The 10,000-nt window shown below is 35.3% G+C and overlaps 2 non-coding genes across 2 annotated transcripts; both read right to left on the reverse strand.

Annotated features, from left to right (window-relative positions):
- Positions 1-348: 348 nt before the first annotated feature.
- On the reverse strand, positions 349-504 carry LOC130903170 (5.8S ribosomal RNA). The gene has a single exon (XR_009060578.1). It is a non-coding gene; the product is annotated as a 5.8S ribosomal RNA (ribosomal RNA).
- A 1,118-nt stretch (positions 505-1,622) lies between these two features.
- Positions 1,623-3,544, reverse strand: LOC130903203 (small subunit ribosomal RNA). The gene has a single exon (XR_009060609.1). It is a non-coding gene; the product is annotated as a small subunit ribosomal RNA (ribosomal RNA).
- Positions 3,545-10,000: the final 6,456 nt, after the last annotated feature.

The following is a 10,000-nucleotide window of genomic DNA, read 5'->3' on the forward strand; positions in this document are numbered from 1 at the left end:
CTTATTTATCGACTATATATACGTCGTATATATGTATAATATATATATATTATATATAAATATAACTCTCTACCAAACAAATTTTATGTATTTCATATAAATACACGATTAATTTATGGTATAGCGGGTTGTGTTCAAAAATTGCGTAACTTTTTCTATAAAAATTTACGCTGCTTTTCGCACTTTAGGATGCCGCACAAATACAAAAAAAAATACGCACAAGTTTGTATGTGCATGTGTTTTTTCTTAATTAGTGTGCGTTATTGTTTCACATCCAACACGCTTAGGCATTATTTTTCTTTAATAAATAGAAAAATTTTAAATTCTAAGCAGTCTTTTAAATTGATACGACCCTCAGTCAGGAGTGGTCCGGGAACGAGTATCCGAGGACCGCAATGTGCGTTCGAAATGTCGATGTTCATGTGTCCTGCAGTTCACAAGTTGACGCGCAATTAGCTGCGTTCTTCATCGACCCACGAGCCAAGTGATTCACCGTTCAGGGTAATCATTTTATTATTATGTCGTTTTCTCATATTCTATTCGTCGTATTTTTAATATTTGATTATTATTAAATTAATAATATTATTATAATATCTTATACGCGTATAGAAAATTTATATAACGACATTTTTTATATATATATATATATATATATATATATATATATATTATAATAAATGGTAATTATTCGAAACTTTTAGAGAAATTATAATATCGTACTTTGATATATCTGATAAATTTTAACCGCTGCACATGTTTTATTACAAACGAGGCGCGCATAGACAGATATCTCGCACGATATATTCCTCCTCTTTATATTATTACAGTTTTTTTTTTATCTTGAAAGTTTTATACAAATTTCGACGGTCGGGCGTAAATCTTCGAACACCTTCGAAATAATACATAAAATATTATTTCTAAAACGAATTTTTATACATATCGATAGAATCGACATGTGCTTAAATTTCGTTTAGGTACCCGGATGAAAATGTCTCAATAACATAATCATCACATATAATCTTGTCGATATTTTCTTGTATTACCTTCAAACGATAAAAAACTTAGGTAATAATATAATAAACGAAATAAAATTTATCCATAAAAATATAGACACACACACGACAACAGACGACGTTTCAATAAACTATATATTTTTCGTTTATTATAATAACGATTCTTTATCAGAACGTTTTTAGTTAACAAGAAATTTTGTTAATGATCGTTCCGTCAATCGTTATAATATATAATAATACATATGTTGTTATTGTTGTGTCGTCATCGTCGTCGACGCCTTCTATAAACTATGATAAAAATTTTTCGTTATATTTTTATTGGAAAAATTTATATATGTAAATATATTTTTATAGACGTATGAATTATATTTATCTTTTTTTTTTTAATTTTATTCGAAACTTGTTCGAATTTTGTAAAAATTAAAAAAAGATTTCAATATATATACATCTATAATATATATATATATATATATATATATATATATTTATAACATATATAAATTTCTTTTGAAGAGTTCGATAATTTTGTAGAAGAAAATTCTCTTTTACAATTAATACAGACTTGATTTCGTTTTTTTTTTTTTTGTTTAAAAACGAACAAATACTCTGTAATGATCCTTCCGCAGGTTCACCTACGGAAACCTTGTTACGACTTTTACTTCCTCTAAATGATCAAGTTTGGTCATCTTTCCGAAGCATCGGCGACGCCGAAACGCCACCGCGCTCAGTCCGAAGACCTCACTAAATCATTCAATCGGTAGTAGCGACGGGCGGTGTGTACAAAGGGCAGGGACGTAATCAACGCGAGCTTATGACTCGCGCTTACTGGGAATTCCTCGTTCATGGGGAACAATTGCAAGCCCCAATCCCTAGCACGAAGGAGGTTCAGCGGGTTACCCGGGCCGCTCGGCCAGGGAGGACACGCTGATTCCTTCAGTGTAGCGCGCGTGCGGCCCAGAACATCTAAGGGCATCACAGACCTGTTATTGCTCAATCTCGTGCGGCTAGAAGCCGCCTGTCCCTCTAAGAAGAATTATTTGTACGCCGACAGTAAAAACCGCGAACGGCAAGAGCCGAAACTCAATACCGACGGGCCTTTGGGATGTCGAAATACGCCTAGTTAGCAGGCTAGAGTCTCGTTCGTTATCGGAATTAACCAGACAAATCGCTCCACCAACTAAGAACGGCCATGCACCACCACCCACCGAATCAAGAAAGAGCTCTCAATCTGTCAATCCTTCCGGTGTCCGGGCCTGGTGAGGTTTCCCGTGTTGAGTCAAATTAAGCCGCAGGCTCCACTCCTGGTGGTGCCCTTCCGTCAATTCCTTTAAGTTTCAGCTTTGCAACCATACTTCCCCCGGAACCCAAAAGCTTTGGTTTCCCGGAAGCTGCCCGCCGAGTCATCGGAGGAACGTCGGCGGATCGCTAGCTGGCATCGTTTATGGTTAGAACTAGGGCGGTATCTGATCGCCTTCGAACCTCTAACTTTCGTTCTTGATCAATGAAAGCGTTTTTGGCAAATGCTTTCGCTTCTGTCCGTCTTGCGACGATCCAAGAATTTCACCTCTAACGTCGCAATACGAATGCCCCCATCCGTTCCTATTAATCATTACCTCGGGGTTCCGAAAACCAACAAAATAGAACCGAGGTCCTATTCCATTATTCCATGCACACAGTATTCAGGCAAAATTTTGGCCTGCTTTAAGCACTCTAATTTGTTCAAAGTAAACGTGCCGGCCCACCTCGACACTCAGTCAAGAGCACCGCGGCGGGATTGAGTTGGGCCGCCCTTGCGAGCTAAGCCCACCGGCAGGACGTCCCACGACACGCCAGTTAACACCGCGTACGATGAACCAGCGGCGTGGGACACAGATTCGACTACGAGCTTTTTAACCGCAACAACTTTAATATACGCTATTGGAGCTGGAATTACCGCGGCTGCTGGCACCAGACTTGCCCTCCAATTGATCCTCGTTAAAGGGTTTAGAGTGTACTCATTCCGATTACGGGGCCTCGGATGAGTCCCGTATCGTTATTTTTCGTCACTACCTCCCCGTGCCGGGAGTGGGTAATTTGCGCGCCTGCTGCCTTCCTTGGATGTGGTAGCCGTTTCTCAGGCTCCCTCTCCGGAATCGAACCCTGATTCCCCGTTACCCGTTACAACCATGGTAGGCGCAGAACCTACCATCGACAGTTGATAAGGCAGACATTTGAAAGATGCGTCGCCGGTGCGAGACCGTGCGATCAGCGAAAAGTTATTCAGAGTCACCAAATTGTACGATGACGAGCAAGCCCGCCACCGATTGGTTTTGATCTAATAAAAGCGCTCCTTCCGTCTCCGGTCGGAACTCTGTTTGCATGTATTAGCTCTAGAATTACCACAGTTATCCAAGTAAATGTGGGTACGATCTAAGGAACCATAACTGATTTAATGAGCCTTTCGCGGTTTCACCTTAATTTGGCTTGTACTGAGACATGCATGGCTTAATCTTTGAGACAAGCATATGACTACTGGCAGGATCAACCAGGGAACTGTGTTTTATAATATATATAATATATATTATTATTATTATTATTATATATATATATATATATTTTATAATAAAAAACTATTATCGAAAAAGTTTTAATAACAATATCCAAAAGAGGATAAATTATGATGATGTTTTTTATATTACATATATACTTTATATTTATACATAATATAATAATCATCTATATTCGTGTATAAACACATTATTATTTACTTTTTCTTTTGCGTGTTTGCTGCGCTTATTATTGAAAATATATAATTTTCAGCGCCACGCTTTATTTATATTTTTTCTTATTTTATAAAATTTCACCGAATCGACTATAAATCTATCTAAATTTAATCGAAATGAGAAAAATTAGATGATTACGTCGACCGGGCTACAATTTCGACATTATCTCTACCCTTCGCTAGATTGTAAGCGACATGGTTTATACATTAGGTAATAATGAACGAAATTTTTATTCTCGCACGGAATAATGAGAGTTATCGCAAATATTGTGTATTATATATATAAAAGTGTAATATAATATATATTTTTCATAGACGATCGCATTATGAATCGCTCACGATAGAACGCTAGCTAAATTCGCGATCTCGCAATAGATATTTAATTTGTGGATAAATTGATATAATATCTAAAAAGGGAACCGCTAGCAATATACGTTAATATATTGGAGGAGAACGGGGACCCTTTCAGAAAACTATATAATCCACCGATGTGGAATGACCGAAACAACGTCTTTACGTAAATTATAACGAGTTTATTAAAATTTAACGAGACGTCAACTTCGATACACCACACATATATGTGCGCTGTACAACGGTACGCCTTCTACATTAACATTAATAAAGATGTATAGTGAAAATATATAAAAGATGTATTGTGAATATTAAAAAGAAGTATTATGAAATTACATTTTTTCGTATTTAGAAGCCGTCCGAGGTGTATCTATCACATAAAAGTGTTATGAAAATATTAACAATAAGGAAAAAAAGTATTATGAAATTAGATCGCCGCTCGATGTATGAACGTACGAGGTGTATTATATAAAAGTTGTATGAAAATAGAAATAATAATGAAAAACAAGTATTATGAAATTAAATTCCGCTCGATATAGGAACTTGTCGAGAAAGATGATTTGTGAAGTTGAATGGAGATATTTTGTATGTAGAAGTCGTCCGAGGTGTATGACATAAAAGTGTTATGAAAATATTAACCATAAGGAAAAAAAGTATTATGAAATTAGATCGCCGCTCGATGTATGAACGTACGAGGTGTATTATATAAAAGTTGTATGAAAATAGAAATAATAATGAAAAACAAGTATTATGAAATTAAATTCCGCTCGATATAGCAATTTGTCGAAAAAGATGATTTGTGAAAATTGAGTGGAGATGTTTTGTATTTAAAAGCCGTCCGAGGTGTATCTATCACATAAATATATAAAAAAATATATAAAAAAACTGTTTCATTTTATACTACACCTGACCCGCTGACCTGCTGACCTGACAATATTCGATAATACATGGCAGTTCGAGAAGACACTTTAGAAGGCATCTATTAGTATGTGACAGCGGATATCCCATTCGAAGTTACCTCATAACAAAAGTGGAAAACATGAATTCAAACAATGATTAAAAATAATGAAAATGATTATTGAATAGAATAATTTAAATGAATGATTTGTGAAAATTGAGTGGAGATGTTTTGTATTTAAAAGCCGTCCGAGGTGTATGACATAAAAGTGTTATGCAAATATTAACAATAAGGAAAAAAAGTATTATGAATTTAGATCGCCGCTCGATGTATGAACGTACGAGGTGTATTATATAAAAGTTGTATGAAAATAGAAATAATAATGAAAAACAAGTATTATGAAATTAAATTCCGCTCGATATAGCAATTTGTCGAAAAAGATGATTTGTGAAAATTGAGTGGAGATGTTTTGTATTTAAAAGCCGTCCGAGGTGTATCTATCACATAAAAGTGTTATGAAAATATTAACAATAAGGAAAAAAAGTATTATGAAATTAGATGGCCGCTCGATGTATGAACGTACGAGGTGTATTATATAAAAGTTGTATGAAAATAGAAATAATAATAAAAAACAAGTATTATGAAATTAAATTCCGCTCGATATAGGAACTTGTCGAGAAAGATGATTTGTGAAGTTGAATGGAGATATTTTGTATGTAGAAGTCGTCCGAGGTGTATGACATAAAAGTGTTATGAAAATATTAACCATAAGGAAAAAAAGTATTATGAAATTAGATCGCCGCTCGATGTATGAACGTACGAGGTGTATTATATAAAAGTTGTATGAAAATAGAAATAATAATAAAAAACAAGTATTATGAAATTAAATTCCGCTCGATATAGCAATTTGTCGAGAAAGATGATTTGTGAAAATTGAGTGGAGATGTTTTGTATTTAAAAGCCGTCCGAGGTGTATGACATAAAAGTGTTATGCAAATATTAACAATAAGGAAAAAAAGTATTATGAATTTAGATCGCCGCTCGATGTATGAACGTACGAGGTGTATTATATAAAAGTTGTATGAAAATAGAAATAATAATGAAAAACAAGTATTATGAAATTAAATTCCGCTCGATATAGCAATTTGTCGAAAAAGATGATTTGTGAAAATTGAGTGGAGATGTTTTGTATTTAAAAGCCGTCCGAGGTGTATCTATCACATAAAAGTGTTATGAAAATATTAACAATAAGGAAAAAAAGTATTATGAAATTAGATGGCCGCTCGATGTATGAACGTACGAGGTGTATTATATAAAAGTTGTATGAAAATAGAAATAATAATAAAAAACAAGTATTATGAAATTAAATTCCGCTCGATATAGGAACTTGTCGAGAAAGATGATTTGTGAAGTTGAATGGAGATGTTTTGTATGTAGAAGTCGTCCGAGGTGTATGACATAAAAGTGTTATGAAAATATTAACCATAAGGAAAAAAAGTATTATGAAATTAGATCGCCGCTCGATGTATGAACGTACGAGGTGTATTATATAAAAGTTGTATGAAAATAGAAATAATAATAAAAAACAAGTATTATGAAATTAAATTCCGCTCGATATAGCAATTTGTCGAGAAAGATGATTTGTGAAAATTGAGTGGAGATGTTTTGTATTTAAAAGCCGTCCGAGGTGTATGACATAAAAGTGTTATGCAAATATTAACAATAAGGAAAAAAAGTATTATGAATTTAGATCGCCGCTCGATGTATGAACGTACGAGGTGTATTATATAAAAGTTGTATGAAAATAGAAATAATAATGAAAAACAAGTATTATGAAATTAAATTCCGCTCGATATAGCAATTTGTCGAAAAAGATGATTTGTGAAAATTGAGTGGAGATGTTTTGTATTTAAAAGCCGTCCGAGGTGTATCTATCACATAAAAGTGTTATGAAAATATTAACAATAAGGAAAAAAAGTATTATGAAATTAGATCGCCGCTCGATGTATGAACGTACGAGGTGTATTATATAAAAGTTGTATGAAAATAGAAATAATAATGAAAAACAAGTATTATGAAATTAAATTCCGCTCGATATAGCAATTTGTCGAGAAAGATGATTTGTGAAAATTGAGTGGAGATGTTTTGTATTTAAAAGCCGTCCGAGGTGTATGACATAAAAGTGTTATGAAAATATTAACAATAAGGAAAAAAAGTATTATGAAATTAGATGGCCGCTCGATGTATGAACGTACGAGGTGTATTATATAAAAGTTTTATGAAAATAGTAATAATTATGAAAAACAAAGTATTACGAAATTACCTAAGTTTGGTGACTGGCCGGCAGAGGGCGCTAGTATCTATAAAACCGTGTTCAGTTTGTCGTCTCTCCGGCAGAGGGCGCTAGTGTCTATAAAACTGTGTTTAGTTTGTCTTCTGGCCGGCAGAGGGCGCTAGTGTCTATTAAACCGTGTTAAGTTCGGTGACTGGCCGGCAGAGGGCGCTAGTGTCTATAAAAAGGTGTTTAGTTTGTCGTCTCTCCGGCAGAGGGCGCTAGTGTCTATAAAACTGTGTTTGGTTTGTCTTCTGGCCGGCAGAGGGCGCTAGTGTCTATTAAACCGTGTTAAGTTCGGTAACTGGCCGGCAGAGGGCGCTAGTATCTATAAAACCGTGTTCAGTTTGTCGTCTCTCCGGCAGAGGGCGCTAGTGTCTATAAAAAGGTGTTTAGTTTGTCGTCTCTCCGGCAGAGGGCGCTAGTATCTATAAAACCGTGTTCAGTTTGTCGTCTCTCCGGCAGAGGGCGCTAGTGTCTATAAAACAGTGTTAAGTTCGGTGACTGGCCGGCAGAGGGCGCTAGTGTCTATAAAACCCTATTAAGTTTGGTGTCTGGTCGGCAGGATATAGGAACTTGTCGAAAGAGTTGAATTGTGTAAATTGAATGGAAATTTTTTTTATGTAGAAGCCGTTCGAGGTATATTATATAAAAGTGTTATGAAAATATTAACAATAAAGGAAAAAAGTATTATGAAATTAGATGGCCGCTCGATGTATGAACGTACGAGGTGTATTATATAAAAGTTGTATGAAAATAGAAATAATAATGAAAAACAAGTATTATGAAATTTAATTCCGCTCGATATAAGAACTTGTCGAGAAAAATGATTTGTGAAGTTGAATGGAGATGTTTTGTATGTAGAAGTCGTCCGAGGTGTATGACATAAAAGTGTTATGAAAATATTAACGATAAAGAAAAAAAGTATTATGAAATTAGATCGCCGCTCGATGTATGAACGTACGAGGTGTATTATATAAAAGTTGTATGAAAATAGAAATAATAATGAAAAACAAGTATTATGAAATTAAATTCCGCTCGATATAGGAACTTGTCGAGAAAGATGATTTGTGAAGTTGAATGGAGATGTTTTGTATGTAGAAGTCGTCCGAGGTGTATGACATAAAAGTGTTATGAAAATATTAACGATAAAGAAAAAAAGTATTATGAAATTAGATCGTCGCTCGATGTATGAACGTACGAGGTGTATTATATAAAAGTTGTATGAAAATAGTAATAATTATGAAAAGCAAAGTATTACGAAATTAGCTAAGTTCGGTGACTGGCCGGCAGAGGGCGCTAGTGTCTATAAAACGGTGTTTAGTTTGTCTTCTGGCCGGCAGAGGGCGCTAGTGTCTATTAAACCGTGTTAAGTTCGGTGACTGGCCGGCAGAGGGCGCTAGTGTCTATAAAAAGGTGTTTAGTTTGTCGTCTCTCCGGCAGAGGGCGCTAGTGTCTATAAAACGGTGTTTAGTTTGTCGTCTGGCCGGCAGAGGGCGCTAGTGTCTATAAAACCGTGTTCAGTTTGTCGTCTGGCCGGCAGAGGGCGCTAGTGTCTATTAAACCGTGTTAAGTTCGGTCACTGGCCGGCAGAGGGCGCTAGTGTCTATAAAACAGTGTTAAGTTCGGTGACTGGCCGGCAGAGAGCGCTAGTGTCTATAAAACCGTGTTAAGTTTGGTGTCTGGTCGGCAGGATATAGGAACTTGTCGAAAAAGTTGAATTGTGTAAAATGAATGGAAATTTTTTTTATGTAGAAGCCGTTCGAGGTATATTATATAAAAGTGTTATGAAAATATTAACAATAACGGAAAAAAGTATTATGAAATTAGATGGCCGCTCGATGTATGAACGTACGAGGTGTATTATATAAAAGTTTTATGAAAATAGTAATAATTATGAAAAACAAAGTATTACGAAACTACCTAAGTTTGGTGACTGGCCGGCAGAGGGCGCTAGTGTCTATAAAACCGTGTTCAGTTTGTCGTCTGGCCGGCAGAGGGCGCTAGTGTCTATAAAACTGTGTTTGGTTAGTCTTCTGGCCGGCAGAGGGCGCTAGTGTCTATAAAACAGTGTTAAGTTCGGTTACTGGCCGGTAGAGGGCGCTAGTGTCTATAAAACAGTGTTAAGTTCGGTGACTGGCCGGCAGAGGGCGCTAGTGTCTATAAAACCGTATTAAGTTTGGTGTCTGGTCGGCAGGATATAGCAACTTGTCGAAAAAGTTGAATTGTGTAAATTGAATGGAAATTTTTTTTATGTAGAAGCCGTTCGAGGTATATTATATAAAAGTGTTATGAAAATATTAACAATAACGGAAAAAAGTATTATGAAATTAGATGGCCGCTCGATGTATGAACGTACGAGGTGTATTATATAAAAGTTTTATGAAAATAGAAATAATAATGAAAAACAAGTATTATGAAATTTAATTCCGCTCGATATAGGAACTTGTCGAGAAAGATGATATGTGAAGTTGAATGGAGATGTTTTGTATGTAGAAGTCGTCCGAGGTGTATGACATAAAAGTGTTATGAAAATATTAACGATAAAGAAAAAAAGTATTATGAAATTAGATCGTCGCTCGATGTATGAACGTACGAGGTGTATTATATAAAAGTTGTATGAAAATAGTAATAATTATGAAAAG

This window comes from Diorhabda carinulata, unplaced genomic scaffold, assembly GCF_026250575.1.
Source record: "Diorhabda carinulata isolate Delta unplaced genomic scaffold, icDioCari1.1 Dcau_14, whole genome shotgun sequence".
Taxonomy (NCBI): Eukaryota; Metazoa; Arthropoda; class Insecta; order Coleoptera; family Chrysomelidae; genus Diorhabda; species Diorhabda carinulata.